Here is a 14,824-nt window from a genome sequence, read left to right as displayed (position 1 = left end):
CCTTTGTTGTAGGATAAAATGCACTACTATACATGAAACCTCTTGGCACCATATTGAGCATGCTGTTAAAAAGTTCAATGAACGTCACTGATGACTCCTATTGACATTTATGATGATTGTGACAATGACTCTGGAGGCTGACATGGAGTGGGGCATCTCCAAACCCACTCAGCAGCTGCCCAGGGAGGAGTCCTGATCCACCAGGGACGTGCCCGCCTGCTTCTCTGCATCTGATGTCACAGCATGAAGAACAAGGCTCCGGGGGGTCGATGGCCTGTGGCTGCTTGTGACAGAGCACCTGGGCTGGGGCAGGTGGCTTGACAAGGATGGAACGGGGTCCAGCACTGGCAGCAGCAGGCCAATGTGCTCAGGGCCTTTCTCCTAGTCCTTGCTTTCTGTGTGACCCCAGAGCAATAGAACGCCAGCCCTGGCCCACCAGGAGGTTGGCCAGGGCACCACCTTCCCCCAGGGGGACATTTCTACGTAGGAAGCCAGGGTTTTCAAATTCCAGAACAAAATCTACCAGTGGGTCAGGAAATCAACTAAGAGGGGCAAGGCTATCGTTTTTATAAAAGAGAACAGAAGAGAAGCCTGCAGACAGCCAGGATACAAGTATCACTTTGTGAAACTTTAGTTTCAGTTTCACGTGTGTACGTGTGTGAGCCGTCAAATATACGTTTACTAAGGTCATGACTAAGAGACTCTGAAAGCCCCTTGTAGCGACGGTTTAAATCAAGGTGAAGACGAATTTGCAGAAAAGTGCCGGAGTCAGACTTCTGTCCCATTAAAGCCCTTTATAAAGCATTATTGTGATCCTGAAGTGGGAGAAGCTTCTGTTAATATGAGACAATCAGCAAAATGTCCTTAAGGTCTGCAGGTTAGATAAGAGGGTTGTGGGGATGTTAAATGTCCTGGGGTTGACAACTGTGTGTGCTTATATAAGCGTGAAGGGCCCTTCCTCTTACAAAGCACACGCTGAAGGATCCGGGGGAAGGGGCATGCTGCCTGCAATTTACTCCCCAATGATTCAGCAGAAAAAAAAGAATATTAATGTGACTATTTTTGTAGCATTTATAGAGAGAGATAAAGCAAATGTGGCGAACATGACCAACAGGAAAACCTAGGTGAAAGGTACACGGGAGGTCACTGTAAGATTCTGGCAACTTTTCTGAAGGTTTTCAATTTTTTAAAAATAAAAAGGTTAATAAAGAGACAATTAGGACAGTAGCCCCGATTCCTGGAGCATCATGTCGGAATCAGCTCAGGGAGGCCCGATCACCGAGCCAGGATGGGGTCCAGGCCAGGACTCCAAAATCTGTGCTCGCCCCTTTTGCAGGGCTGCCTCCCCGTAACAGGCAAGCACAGGCGGCCAACCTGGGCTACAGACTGGCCACCCAGAGGAGACATATGGACAAGGTCCTGGGGCCTCCGGGGTTCTGTCTCCTCCTCCTCGAGCCTGGAGAGACCTTGAGATCCTAAGTGCCCCTCCTCGGGTCAGTGCAGCGCGTCCCTGAGACACCAAAGCACATTTACGTTTCGGAGGCTCCTCAGAAAGGGCTGTCGATCTGGACCTATGGCAACGGGAGGAAGCGAGGAAGAGAGAGGGGATCTGGCCAGGCAGGGGCCGCACCCCAGCTGGCGTCCTCTTCCACGTGCGCCCACCCAACTCACACCTGCTGGGAGCATGGAAAACCGGGGTTCTCAGGCGCTCACACACACACCCACGTGCTCACAGACACACACACACACACTCACCCACACACCTCTTTCCTGGTGCCATGTCCCTAAAACCGTCAGTGACAAGGCCCGGCGGCAGACTGTGCCGGGAGGGGCAGCGACCGCCCCCCAGCCTGAACCAAAGGCCCTGCGAGTCCCCCACCAGCCGGGCCACACACCCAAATCTGTGCCTGACTGTTCCCTGTGCGCGCGGGGCCAGAGAGCCCTGGGAGAGGGGCTGTGGGGGGCCCGGGACCCAAATCTGGGAGAACATGATACTCATCGACCGGTTAGGGGCTCAGAATTTCCATGCCAAGGAAACCTGGGGGACTTTGCTGAGCCAAGTGGTCTCCAAGCGAGAGGGATGCCAGGTGCACCTTTCCTTTTTTCTTTTTTTTTTTTTTAAATAGAACACCTCCTGGTCTTTGGAACTCAGTTTGGGAAATGCCGCCAGCGGGGCAGGCCACCTCTGCTGGTCACCCCACCAGCGGGGCTGTGCTGCGAGGCTCTCCGGTTTCCTGGAATATAAAAACGCAGAAAACCAGGAGCCGGCTCCCTATCAACTAAGCTCTTACATTTCCATGACCAGTCAGTGGATTCACAGGGAAGGGAAGGGAGTGACGGCGGGCGCGCAGACGGCCTCCAGTGCCTTACTCTCCTCTCTGTCCCTACAGCACAGCCGCTCGGAGGAGCCGCCTCAGGACCACAGCACCGCAGTCCCTCCAGGGCAGCAGGCTCACTGCAGTGCTGGACCCCCACGCTCAGCGGGCTCACCCTGGCGCCCACCGTGTCCGAGGCACTGTGCGATAGGAACAGTCAGTGAACAACTGATTGAGCACCTACTGTGTGCCAGGCCCTGTTCTAGGCACTGGGAACACAGGGAACCAGGCAGCCGAGGCTCTTGCACTCATGGAGCCTGGAACCCCATAGTCAAGGCCAACACTCAACCAAGATGCCATGGAGCCTCATCTCACGGGTGGCTCTCTGAAGGCTGGGGTGGATTAGTAATGTCTGCTACAGGTGTGGGCGGTGGAAGTGTCAGTGTACCTCGCTATCCTAGACTATACCAAGGGAAGAGGGGCAAAGGGAGAGACGTTTAATGCACAAGTACAAGCGTGATGTTAAAAGAATCAGAGGAAGGAGAGTATGATTCTACCTGGGTGAAAACTTGGCAGTTGCACGAGGCCAGCCCAGCTCAGAGAAGAAGACAAGAACAGCACTAAGTCCCTATGGGTCTAGCCTGCATCCATTGCACCTGGAGACCCCCACAGTGCGGGGGTGGGGAGGTTGGAGACCCCGCTGGGCTGATCCCACCCTCTACTTCCAGGGGCGGGCATGTGAGCCAGGCTTAGCCAATCAGAGGGGCTGTCACAATTGGCTCAAGGACAGGCACATGATGAAGCCTGGAGAACGAGAGTAATAACAGGGACTTATGCTAAAAATATGCGAAAAAAGAAGTCTCTTTCCAGGCTGAGACAGCTGTGCTGAGAGGGAGTATACCCTGTGTGGCCGGGGCACCCCAAGGAGAACAGAGCCAACAGAGGAGAGACATGGAGCCCAGAAATGGAGAGAAAGAAAGAGTCCCGATGACATCTCTCAGCACCTGGATCCAGCCATGCCTGAAGTATGACCCTAGGGCTTTTCAGTTAAAGAAGTCAGTAAACGTTCTTTTTTTAAGTCAGTTTGAACTGATTTCTGCCACTTGCAACCTTAAGAATCCAGACCTATGCCCTGTCTTGAATGTGCTGTGTAATTTTAGGCATGCCCCCTTATCTCTCTGACACCCAGGTCATCAGAAAAGTGGGGTGCAGGTGAAATGACGTCTGAGGTCCCCCTGCAGCCCTGACACTCTAGTTATCAGGAGCCTCCTGCAGGGGTTAGAACCGACCCTTCCCGACCCCTGGGCATTGGGCCGGAGATGGAGAAATCCGCCCTTCTCAAAGTTAAGCCCAGAGGGCTGATTAAAACAGAGTGCTGGGGGCTGGCCTGGTGGCGCAGCGGGTAAGTTCGAACGTTCTGCTTCTCGGCGGCCCAGGGTTTGCCGGTTTGGATCCTGGGTGCGGACATGGCACCACTTGGCAAAAGCCATGCTGCGGCAGGCGTCCCACGTATTAAGTAGAGGAACATGGGCACGGATGTTAGCTCAGGGCCAGTCTTCCTCAGCAAAAAGAAGAGGATTGGCAGTAGTTAGCTCAGGGCTAATCTTCCCCCAAAATAAATAAATAAATAAATAAAACAGAGTGCTGGGCCCCACCCCCAGCGTCTGCGTCAGCAGGTCCGAAGATTCGGCATTCTAACAAGCTCCCGGCTGATGCCTGCACTGCACATCCAGTGACCACATTTTGAGGACCCAGACTCAATCTCTTCTTCTCTTCCCTCTTGCTTGGGGCAGGTGTCCAGCGCAAAAATAAAGCCCCAGGCAGGCCAGAGCCCACAGCCCCTCAGTCCTCAAAGAAGACCCTCAATTAAGGACCGTGCCTGCGTGGCTGCAAGGAGGAGCCAGTTTTTACACAACTAAAGCACCAGGTCCCACCTTATGGCCATCCCACTGCTCACCCTTCCAGCCAGCCCTCCACCCGGGGATTTGTCTAAACAATGGGGAGACTGCAAGAGGGACACGGTGCCTCCCTGGGCTCCAGAGGCCCCCCTAAGGAGCTGTGAGCCTCCCCGCTGGCTCCCCAGCCCAGGCAGCACACCAGCACCAGATCCCGCTGTGGGCTCCGTCCTTCCACACCGCCTCGGCTGCCCTGCTGTCAGCACGGCCTGGCTGGCCCTGGGCTCTTTATGATTTACATCCGACTTGGCTGCCTTGAAAAGCCTCCTGTGGCTTTTGGACCAAGGACACCGTTCAGCAGAAAACGGCTTCCCCACCAGCATCCTTTCCAAGGTGGCACTGGCCCAGAGGGCTGGCTTGGCTCAGCTGCCTCCCAGCTGTGTGACCTTCGGCAAGTTACCTGCTGTCTCTGTGGCCTGAGCTTTTCACGTGCAAAGTGGGAATAGCAATATCTTCTGTGATTAGAGATGATGCTTACAAGGCGCAGGCCCGGCTTACAAAGTGTGGCAGGCGCCCATGGCTGTGGTTTGCCTCCTTTACGCAAACTGTAGTCCCCAGACCAGCAGCACTGGCATCACCCGGGAACTGGTTAGAAATGCAGAATGTCAGGCCCCACCCTAGTCCTCCTGCAGGGAACGGGGCATTCTAACAAGACCTCAGGTGTGGGTGACAGCTCCCAGGCCCGAGGAGCCCTGGGACGTGTTATTATTGCTGTCGCTATTGCGGCATCCCAACGCGGAGCCAGGAGGTAGCAACGACCCCCAGGCCTGGGGCCACGGCAGGCAGGGTCAGAGGTAAGGAAACGTTGAGGGAGGGGAGAAAAATACCCAACTAACGACAAGCCCCTCCGCAGTGCAGGAACAGGGACAGGACACAGGCCGAGGGTGTCCTACAACGAGACTTAGCGAGTAGGCACTGATCACACAACTTAACTCGCCGGCTCAGCCAAGGGAACAATAAACCCTGAAACCATTCCAGGTCTCAGACTTGGGGCTTTCAGCACCGTCCCCTCCTCTCCACAGAAGGCTCAATCTGTTGCTTTCAAGGAGCTCAATTCCCCTCTCTGCCCGGAGCGCGCCTCCCGTCGCTCAGAGCGGAGGCCGGCAGCGGGGCTGCCCTGGAAGCAGAATGCACAGAGCAGGAAGCTGCCACCTGCCCGGTCCACCGGCAACAGGCCTCCAGGGCCGGCCGGACCTCATCGCAGGCATGGCCGCGGGCTGGGGGCACATTGGAGAGTCTGGCCGGGGCTGCCGGGTGGGACAGAGGTACATTCAGAGAAACCAGACAAGCAGATGCAGATGCAAAAAAATCCCACGTTGAAAAATATTGGCTCGAATTGATAAAATTCTGTGTGGACAGTACAAAACACACCTGTGGCCAGAGCTGCCCCTTGCAGGGACGGGTACCGATTTTTCACACCTGGGACACAATCCTTTTAAAGCCACGTCACGCCTTCCACCAGTGAGAAGGGGAAGATGGAAACAGACTCTGCTCAGGACTGGTGACAGAGGCTGGCAGGTCTGGTGGGGGGTGTCTCTTTTTTTTCCCAAAGGTCTGTTCTGATCTATATTCTCCTACCGATGGAAGAAAAATCCACCTTGTTCTGCAGGGAAAAGTTTTTTACTAAAAGCCTACTGCTGCAGCTCTGCTCAGAACATCTCTGGAACTCCAGTCCCCAAATCGGGACGTCTCCTTTCAGAGCAAGGGCTAAGACATCTTGAAAACCAGCAGGACCATAATCGCATCCTTACAGGGGGCCCACGGGAGCAGCATCCCATGCGGTGACGATGTATGCTCCCCAAGAAAAGGAAAGGTCTTCCCCCTTTTACTTGGCAGGTATTTTCCCCAAACACAAGGTTTCCTTACAGTCGGGACTGAGGACCAGAGAGGGAAAAGGACTTGCCTAGATCACACAGCAAGCCAGTGGCCAAGGGCATCCAAAGCTTGGTGCCCCAGTGATAATTCATTAAATTATTCTCTGGTCAGCTCCATGATTGAGTCTGTTTTGTTCACCTGCCGCAGCCACAGGGCCTAGAACAAATAAATATTTGTTGGATGGATGGTGATGGGCGAATGGAATTTCCCAGCCTGGACCCACTCAGATGGTCAAACCACAGGCTCCCATTTCAGGGCAGGGGGAATCAGATGGCCTCTGCTCCTGTGCTGAGCGTCCGCTGTGCGCCAGGCCCCACGCTGGCTGCAGGAGCATGTGTCCCTGCCCTGAGGCGCTCTCAGTCGGGTGGCCGGACAAAGCCAAGACCACAGAGAGCCGAGCCCCGCCCGAGCGGGCCCAGAGCGGGGCAAGATTACATCCACTTGGACTCACATAATCTTTTTTGAGTGTTTACTATGTGCCAGGCACCGTTAAGGGGCTCAAGGAAAGCTCCATGAAGCACGCAACTTCAAGGTAGCCCTTGAAGAGTGGGGACAGCAGGGCAGCGAGGCGGGGCCGACTGAGGCCTGGGCAGGGCCGAGAGAGCCCTGCCCGTCTAGGGGTGGAAACCAGCCAGATCACAGGCAGAGGAGAGGAGAGGAGCACATGGGGTAGAAGCTGGCCAGGAACCACACCGTGAAGGGCCTCGAAGCCCAGGCTAACAGTGTGGACTTGATTTCACAAAGCACCAGGGAGCCACTGCCGGCCTCGAGCAGGAGGCTGACGCGCCGAGAGCGGGCCCGATGGTATGGAGAGCGCCCAGAAGGCACGGAGGCTGGTGAGGTCACCCCGGAGAGGACATACCAGGTGCTATCTGGTGATGGAATGAATGTCCTTGAAATCACGGCCTGAGTCCTCCATCAGGGAAAGAGGCCACCATCTCCAGGTGCCGACTGGCTACGGGGCAAGAGAGCAGAGCCCTCAGGATCACTCCCTTCTGGGCCCTTCACCTACTAAGCGTGACTGCAGAAATCCACAGCCAGCGGCACCCCTGCACCCCAGGCACCGTGCCCCCAGCCCGGGCGAAGGACTTTCTGCTGGAAAGGGGACGGTGGAACATGGCACTTTCACCACATGCAGAGAAGAGCTGAGGGAGTGGTGGGACTGTCAGAACGTCCCCACTCCACACAAGGGACCCGCAGAGATGTGGCCTCCAGGCCTCTGCTTAAGGGAGAGGCTGAAGCTCAGAGGGGCCAGGGAGGACCCAAGGTAAGCAGAACCAGAACTCAGCTCCCCTGCCCCTGCTTGACACCCACCAGGCCACTCGAAACCGTCTCGATTCTATTCCCCACAGGGGCCAGAGCCGCCCACGAGGAGCCCGCTCCATGCTCCTCCCTGAGCAGCCGGTCTTGCTCTCCAGGAAGCCCCGTCCAGCTTCTGCAGGTGTCAGCGGAGTGGCCAAGTTCTAAGGAATCTTTTACGGCTCTGCCCTCTCACCCACTTTCCCATTAGCTGTGATAAAATCAGGACGCCAGAGAACGTGAGCATCAAAGTTTGACACAGGTGAAAACACTGTCCTTAAATTCACCTGTTTTACATTTATATAATCCCTGAGAGGCAGGTGGGGCTGGGAAAGAACCATGGGTTTGTGAACAACGGCCCTTTTGATGGCTTACCTTCCTGTTTTGATCCGCAGGGAGGGTTACCTCCACGGGCCCAAATCCCCCGCTCCCCAGCAAAGGCCCCCTCTCCCTCAGACCTTCCTCGGCGTCCGGGGCCGGACCCTTTGCCCGAACCTTGGCGTAAGCCACCTGCGATTGCTCATTAACCTCTTCCTGATACGGGTGCTCCCCCCTCCCGAGGCTGTGCGCTCCTCCAGCACAGGGGCTGCTTTCTCTACTTATCCCCGCCCCCCGGCCTTGGCACCACGCCTGACACACAGTAGGTGCTCAGGAGACCTTTGCGGGGCCGCCAGCAGGACAAGGACTGGCTCTGGTTCCACTTCTCTGCCCATTTCCCAGATGTGTGAGCTGGGGCAAGCCTCTGTCCTGAGACTGGATGAACTCACCTAGAACATGGAGGGAAGAGCCCCCACGTCCGGCACAGGGCGTAAATGCAGGAAGGGAGATAAGGCATGATGGCTGCTCAATCAATATTGGTGCCTTCCCAGCTCAGAATGTGAAGGGCCTTGGGCGGCTTCTCTGCCCACCTTCAGGGCAAGTTCCAAGTCACTGGGTGGGAGCGGTCCCGAGCTGGTGGCAGTCAGGGCGATTAAGACAGGATGGACGAGGTCAGTGATTCCCCTGTGCAGACTAGCTGCTCAGAATGGCCTGGCAGATCTGTCTGTTCCGACAAGGGCGGGCCCACAATGGTCTGTTGTTTGAACAGAGAGTGGCAGAACCGAGAACAATTTGATGCCGTTTTCGTGAACACCAAAACAAAACTACTGAGCTTGCTAAACACCCCCTGGATCAAAGAGGATATCAAAAATGAAAGGAAAACAGATCTAGAAAGTAATAAAGAAGAGGTATGTCCCTGGAGCCATGGGAAGGGTACAGTTAAAGCCGTATGCAGAGGGCAGTGTATACTCTTAAAGGCCTTTATTATCACAGCAACAGAGATAGAGGACAAACGTCAGTCAGTCAGACGGAGGACTGAAGATTCGATTGCATTTTTCTTTAATGATCTTTAAGGATCATTTTAGTTTAAACAGTTTTGTATTGCTTGAGGTGTATTTTGTTTTTAACTAATAGAATCCTTTGGCAGTTTCTTATAAAATTAACTTACATCTACCCTACGGCCCAGCAGTCCTACTCCTAGAGAAATGAAAATATAAGTCCACAAAAAGACTTGTACACAAATGCTCACAGCAGCTTTATTCATAATTGCCCCAAACTAGAAACAGCCCAAACATCATCCATCAAGAGGAGAGTGGATAAATACACTGTAGTACATCCATACACTGGAATACTACTCAGCAATGAAAGGAACGGACTACCGATTCACTCTCCACAGCATGGACAGATCTCAAACACATCGGGCAGGAAGAGTCCATGCCACCCGGTCCACGTGTGTGAGGCTCCAGGCTTCGCAAAACCGAGCGACGGTGACAGAAATCAGAGACTGGTTGCTCTGGGAGGTGACGGGCACAAGACAGTTTTCGGGGGCACTGGAAATGTTCTCTATCTTGATCTCGGTGGTGGTTACACAGGTGTATAAATTTCTCAAAACTCATCAAACTGTAACAGAATCTTTGCATTTCACTGCATGTAAATTATATCTCAATTTAAAAATATTTTTTAAGAAATCACATGAGAAAACTTTAAATGATACAGATTCCCAGACTCCACCCCCTGGGGATGCTGATGCAGCGTGTCCAGGCCGGGCCTGAGACTCTGAATTTGTGGGAAGTTACTCAGGTAGTTCTGCTGCCTAGCCCCTGCCCCCTACATCCTCCTCCCCTCTTATCGTTTTGGGTGATTTGTTGTTTGTATGTTGGTTTTTACAAGAGAGTCGGTTGACTCATAGAGCGTCAGAAACAGAACAGAACAGCAATGTTCCTTCTCTGCCCTCTCCCCCCACCCTAACCCCAGCCCCTCTGCTCAGGTTTCCAAGTGAAGCCTCTGACCAGGCAAGGTGGAAGGGAAACCCGGAGCTCTGTCCAGGACCGACATAACTCACCCTGAAGACGCCAGGGCTTCATGCTCCCTGGGAGGTCAAAGCCAACAAGTTAATGGCCCATGTACCTGTTAAAAGGCATGGCCAGGCCTTCACCCTGTGTTTACAAAAATTGCTCAGGGCAAGATTCACTGGCATGGAACATGCTTTGTGCCCCGACCAGCAGTGGCTCAGCCTGAATCTCAGCCTAGTTCCTCACTCACCATTGGGGCTCTCCGGGCTCTTGGGTTTCACTGGCTGCTCCATCGCTGTCCCCAAACCCAGTGGGATGCTATTTTGATCCCTGTTGCCCTCAGAATAGAGCCTGAGCCCATTTCCCCAGCGCTCAAGGCGCTCCATCACTTGCCCCGTTCCTCTCTGCAGCTGGAACCCTCGGAGGCTTGTGCTGCGAAAGCGCTCAGCTATTTCATGCCTCGGGGCCTCTCCCCCTGCTGTGGCCGGGCCAGGAATGCCAGCCCATCCTGGTCCTCCACTCACAAAAGACGCCAAGGCCAACATCACTTCCTCTAAGAGGCTGAAGTGCCCCCTGTCTACGACCCAGCCGTCCAAGCACACTGCTCCCCCGAGTCTTCACAGCACCCCACAGACGTGGTCAGAGCAGCTGCCACACCGTCCCAGCTCCCGCTGGGCTAGGAGCTCCTCGAAAGCCAGTATTCTAGCCCGAATGCAGTGCCTGGCCAGAACCGACCTTGGCAAGGCTGATCAACGACTAGATGAGGCACATTACAAACAGCTCTCGTTCACACTCTGGGCATTTCCACATCCGCGGCTTCTCCCAGACCCGTGAGTTCAAGATAAGCTGGCCAAGGTGGAGCAGAGAGATGCAGCCCCAAAGAATCTGATTCTGTCTTACGACCTCCTGCAGAAGTGGGGCATCGGCCCACACCTGCCAGGGTGACCCTGGGGTTCCAAGGCCAGCCTCAGCTCCCACCCAGAGCCCTCCTGCTGCAGCCGAGCTGCGTTTCAGGCTCCTGGTCATTTATTTTTCAGCTCTTGCCTACATACAGGAACGTGTTCAAGGACTCACAAGTGTCTTATCATTTCCGGACCTCTGGAAAGACTTTCAGAGAAGTGCACAGCTCCCAAATCCTCTGACAGGTTGACAGGCAGGCCAGCTGGAGCTCGGAAACACCACGGCAGAGCCCAGACTGCCTCCTGGGGGGCTGACACTTGTGTAGGAGGAGGGCAGGGATTCCCGAGAAGGCACAGAGAAGACGGGAGCAGGGACAACTATGGACAGACATGAGGTGCCAATGGGCCCTGCACTCACCCTCCAGCCCTGAGGATGGGGCACCTTTGTCCCTTGTTTTCCCCAGATCCTGGTCCAATTTTGGCTCCCCAGGACATCAGTGACTAAGGTTCCACGGGGCCAAAACTCACAGCTGGCCAAGTGAGGCCTTTGAAGCCCAATCCTGCGGCTGTCCAATCCAGGCAAAGTCCTCCGGGCAGCTCTCAGTTTGCCCATCTGTAAAATGGGCACTACCCACTAGGCCCTCCAACTCTGCAGAGCAGATGTGACCCAGTCACGGCAGGACGAGATGGGGGACGGGGCAGGGAGGTCGACGGTGGCTGCGCCTCGGGTCAGGCTGTGCAAGGGTATCCTTGGAGGACAGAGCTGGGGAGTGCGTCTTGGCCTCAGCCACATCCCGCAGTGACCTGGGGCCTCGTGACACCCTCTAATCGGCAGCTCTGAAGCCGAGCCCGGCTTTACAGCTTACCACAGGCTTATTCAGCCTCATCTCCCTCAATCCCCTCAAGGACGCAGTGGGGCTGGCATGGGCGTCCTTGCTGCCCAGATAGCCAAGCGGAGGTTCGGAGAGGCTGAGGAAATCACCCAAGGTCGCCGCCGACTCAGACCGAGACAGCACACTGGGACTCAGCTCCCTAGGGACAAGCTCCTGCCTCTCAGTCCCTGCTGGCCCCATAGCCGGTCTACTCCGCCCATTTTACAGATGAGGAAACCGAGGCCAAAAAAGGTCATTGCCCAAGCTCCACTGGGACTGAGCCAGGCCTAAGACCTCTAGCCATTCTGCCAGTCCCACCCTAAGGTGGGTTCTTGGCCAGTGCCCTCGGGCCCCCTCGGATCCCCCCAACACCATCCCGATGAAGTTCCTGTCCCCACTGCACCCCACACCTCCTCATGCCCACCGCACGCTCCCGGGTAGCTCCCGTCAGAGGGAGCAGGCGGTTGCTAAGCGCTCTCCTGCTCTCTCTCATAAAAATAAACTCCTTCTGGCCAGGAGACTCTGGATGAGATCCCCTCCCTTCCAGCCAAGAAAAAATGAAAAAGAAATTTCAAAAAGATCTCCTCCATGACATTTATTTGAACGTCAACAGTGCCAAAGCGTGGGCCAACTTACCGAAGTCCAAATGGAGCCACGCGCCACTGACCCTCAGCCCAAAGACCCTCCATGCGAGTGTCTGGGCAGTTGTGGAGCTGATTTATGTTCCAGGCAGGAAATGGGGGCCCGGGCTGCCTCCCAAGCCTTTGGGGCTGGTCCTGGGGGAGGCTTGCATCTGGCAGAGGCCAGGCAGTGATCAAAATAGCCGGTGGCCAGCCCAGCACACACCTCCCTGAGAGCCCAGGAGCGTGGCCCCGGGTTCCCCTCTGCGCCAGGCTGAAGCTCTGGGGCTGTCAGGAGGTCCCTGAGGTTCTCTCTGGCTTCCCTGGTGGGAGGGGGATGAGACACTCTTGCCCAAAAGAGGAACCCTCAGAAGGAAGGGGAAAAGTCTAAAGGAGGATGTGTCCTGCCGGCCCTGCCTACTGCCCACTTGGCCCCCAGCTGTCCCTCCGGGCCTCTGTCCTGCCACTCAAGGCGACTGGATGTTGGCACTGCCACCTGCACGCTGTGCACGGGCAGCGCTCTTGGAGCCTCACCGCCCTATTGCCTCTCCCCACTCAGCCTGCCCTGGAGAAGGAGCTCTGGCCGTCCGGCCCTGTAGGCACCCGGGACACTCCCTCAGGTGCAGCCCAGGACACACAAGTGCCCGCAACCAGGGACCCCGGGACACAGCTACCCTCGGGGACACACGTGCATAGCCAGGTGCTCGGAGACACAGCCACACACACACAGGTGCACACCGGCACACCCCAGGACACACAAGCGCACACACCTAAAGACACAGCGACACAGCCACACTCAGGTATGAGAGACACACGCCGCAACACACCATGCACAGCCCAGGACACAGAGAAGGGCAGGCAGACACCGGGACACACAAGTGCACGCTGCTGGGGACATGGAGAAACAGCCACCCTCAGAAACACACAGACACACACAAGGACACGGAGATACACACAGACACCCAGTGAGCCTGAGACACCGATACGGACAGACACACACCTGCCGCCCACTCGAGAAGCCGAGCCCTCTCCCAGGGGAAACAATAACAGCCCGCCGGCGGGACTGAGCAGGCGACGCTCCGGCCCGCCCTCGGTGGTGAAAGGGGCGCCGGCACGGGCCGCCCGGCCGGCTGCAGCGCGGGCTCCGGCAGGGGACCCCTCTCCCGCGGGTACCTGGGGTGGCCGCGGCGCTGCGCTCGGCTGCGCTCGGTTCCACGCGCCGGGGACTGCCCGCCCGCTGGGTCTCCGGCCCGCGGCGTGCGCGCTCCGCTCCTCCTCGGCGGGGCTCGGCGGCCGGGCTCGCGGTCCTCGGGGCTCGGCGCTGGCCGGCGAGCGGGGCTGCGGCCGGGCCCGGAGCTCGGCGCTGGCGGCTGCGCGGAGGAAGCGGTAATTTATAAGCGGCTTCTTCTTGACCTCGCGTGTCTGTTGTCTGAGCAGGCAGCGCTCAGCATCACCCATCCTGCTAGGTGGAAAAATACCAGCTCGGCCGGGCCGGGGGCGGGGCCGGGGCGGGGCCGGGAGCCCAGCCCCGCCCCACACGCGGACACACACCCCACACACCACACCACACCGCACGCACGCGCACACACACACACACCCCCCACACATCACACGCACGCGCGCACGGGCTCGGACACACAAAGAGCCCGGGCTCTCCGAGCGCGCGCACGCCCTCGCGCCGCGGGCGGACGCTGGGCCCGCCGTTCCCCATCAGAGCGCTCTTTTCGAGGAAAGCTTTTCCCTCCAAACCCTGGTGCCAAGGCACACGGCGCCGGTCCTTGAGTGGGGGGGGGGGGCGCCCTCCTGCCTTCGGATGAAGAGCAACAGAGCCCCGACCCCGACTCCCTCCCTCCCCGCCAGACGCCCAGCCACCTGGCGCAGGGGAGGGGGCCAGGGCTCCTGGAATGGCCAGGTCCAAACCGCAGCATTGGTCCTCCTCTGCAATCGTCCAGGCCTTCTGGGCCTCGGTCTGCTCCCCTGGAACGTAGGCCCAGTAACCCCACCCGGGCCACCTCCTCAGGGTGACTTGAGATTGTGATGTGAAGCCAGTAAAGAGCTCCCCTGATGCTTGGTTTGCCCCAGCTGAGTGACCTTGGGGGAGTTACTCAGGCTCTCTGTGCCCGAGTTTCCTCATCTGTAACATGGAAATAAAAATAAGAAGACCTATCTCCTCTGGCTGCTATGAAGATCCAAGGTTAACAGTGTAAAGAGCTCAGAACAACACCCGGCACTTAGGAAATGCCAAACGAGTGTCAGCTACTGTGACTATTTTTAAATGAAAATGGGGAATGTGCCATTATTCTTGTCCTTATTTGCATAAGCGAGTCCTCAGGGACCATCTTCCATATCGATGCCCTGGCTGGGCGTGAGGTGGAAGCGCTGTGTGACTTCCAGCAAGGCCTTTCCCCTCTCTGAGCCCCAGTTTTCTCCTCTCTTTCTCTCATGCCCTCTCTGCACCTGGGAGGCTGTGTAGAGAACACGTAGATCCCTTCACCTTTTCGATGGAGAATAAAAGAAGAAATACAAACAGGCCCCACCAAAGGCATCCCCTACATCAGACCTGACGCAGCCTGGACCCGCTGCCTGCCCTCTTCCTGAGCAGCCCCGAGTGTGGACCAGTCATCTCTCCCTGGTTTCCTCATTGAGGCCCCCTGCTGTC

General features: G+C 56.7%; 1 protein-coding gene across 2 annotated transcripts in view; it reads right to left on the bottom strand.

Annotated features, from left to right (window-relative positions):
- Nucleotides 1–13,645, bottom strand: part of SLC6A6 (solute carrier family 6 member 6) — a 79,681-nt gene extending 66,036 nt beyond the window's left edge. The window contains exon 1 of one of the 2 annotated variants that reach the window (XM_044755458.2): nt 13,339–13,645. The gene's annotated coding sequence lies outside the window, so the exon portion shown is untranslated. Of the gene's footprint in view, nt 1–12,181; nt 13,151–13,338 lie in introns of those variants that run through there. The other variant, XM_070493411.1, reaches the window with a different exon arrangement.
- Between the last annotated feature and the right edge of the window lie 1,179 nt (nt 13,646–14,824).

Source organism: Equus asinus, chromosome 21 (genome assembly GCF_041296235.1).
Source record: "Equus asinus isolate D_3611 breed Donkey chromosome 21, EquAss-T2T_v2, whole genome shotgun sequence".
Lineage (NCBI taxonomy): Eukaryota > Metazoa > Chordata > Mammalia > Perissodactyla > Equidae > Equus > Equus asinus.
This window is presented reverse-complemented; position numbering and strand designations above follow the sequence as displayed.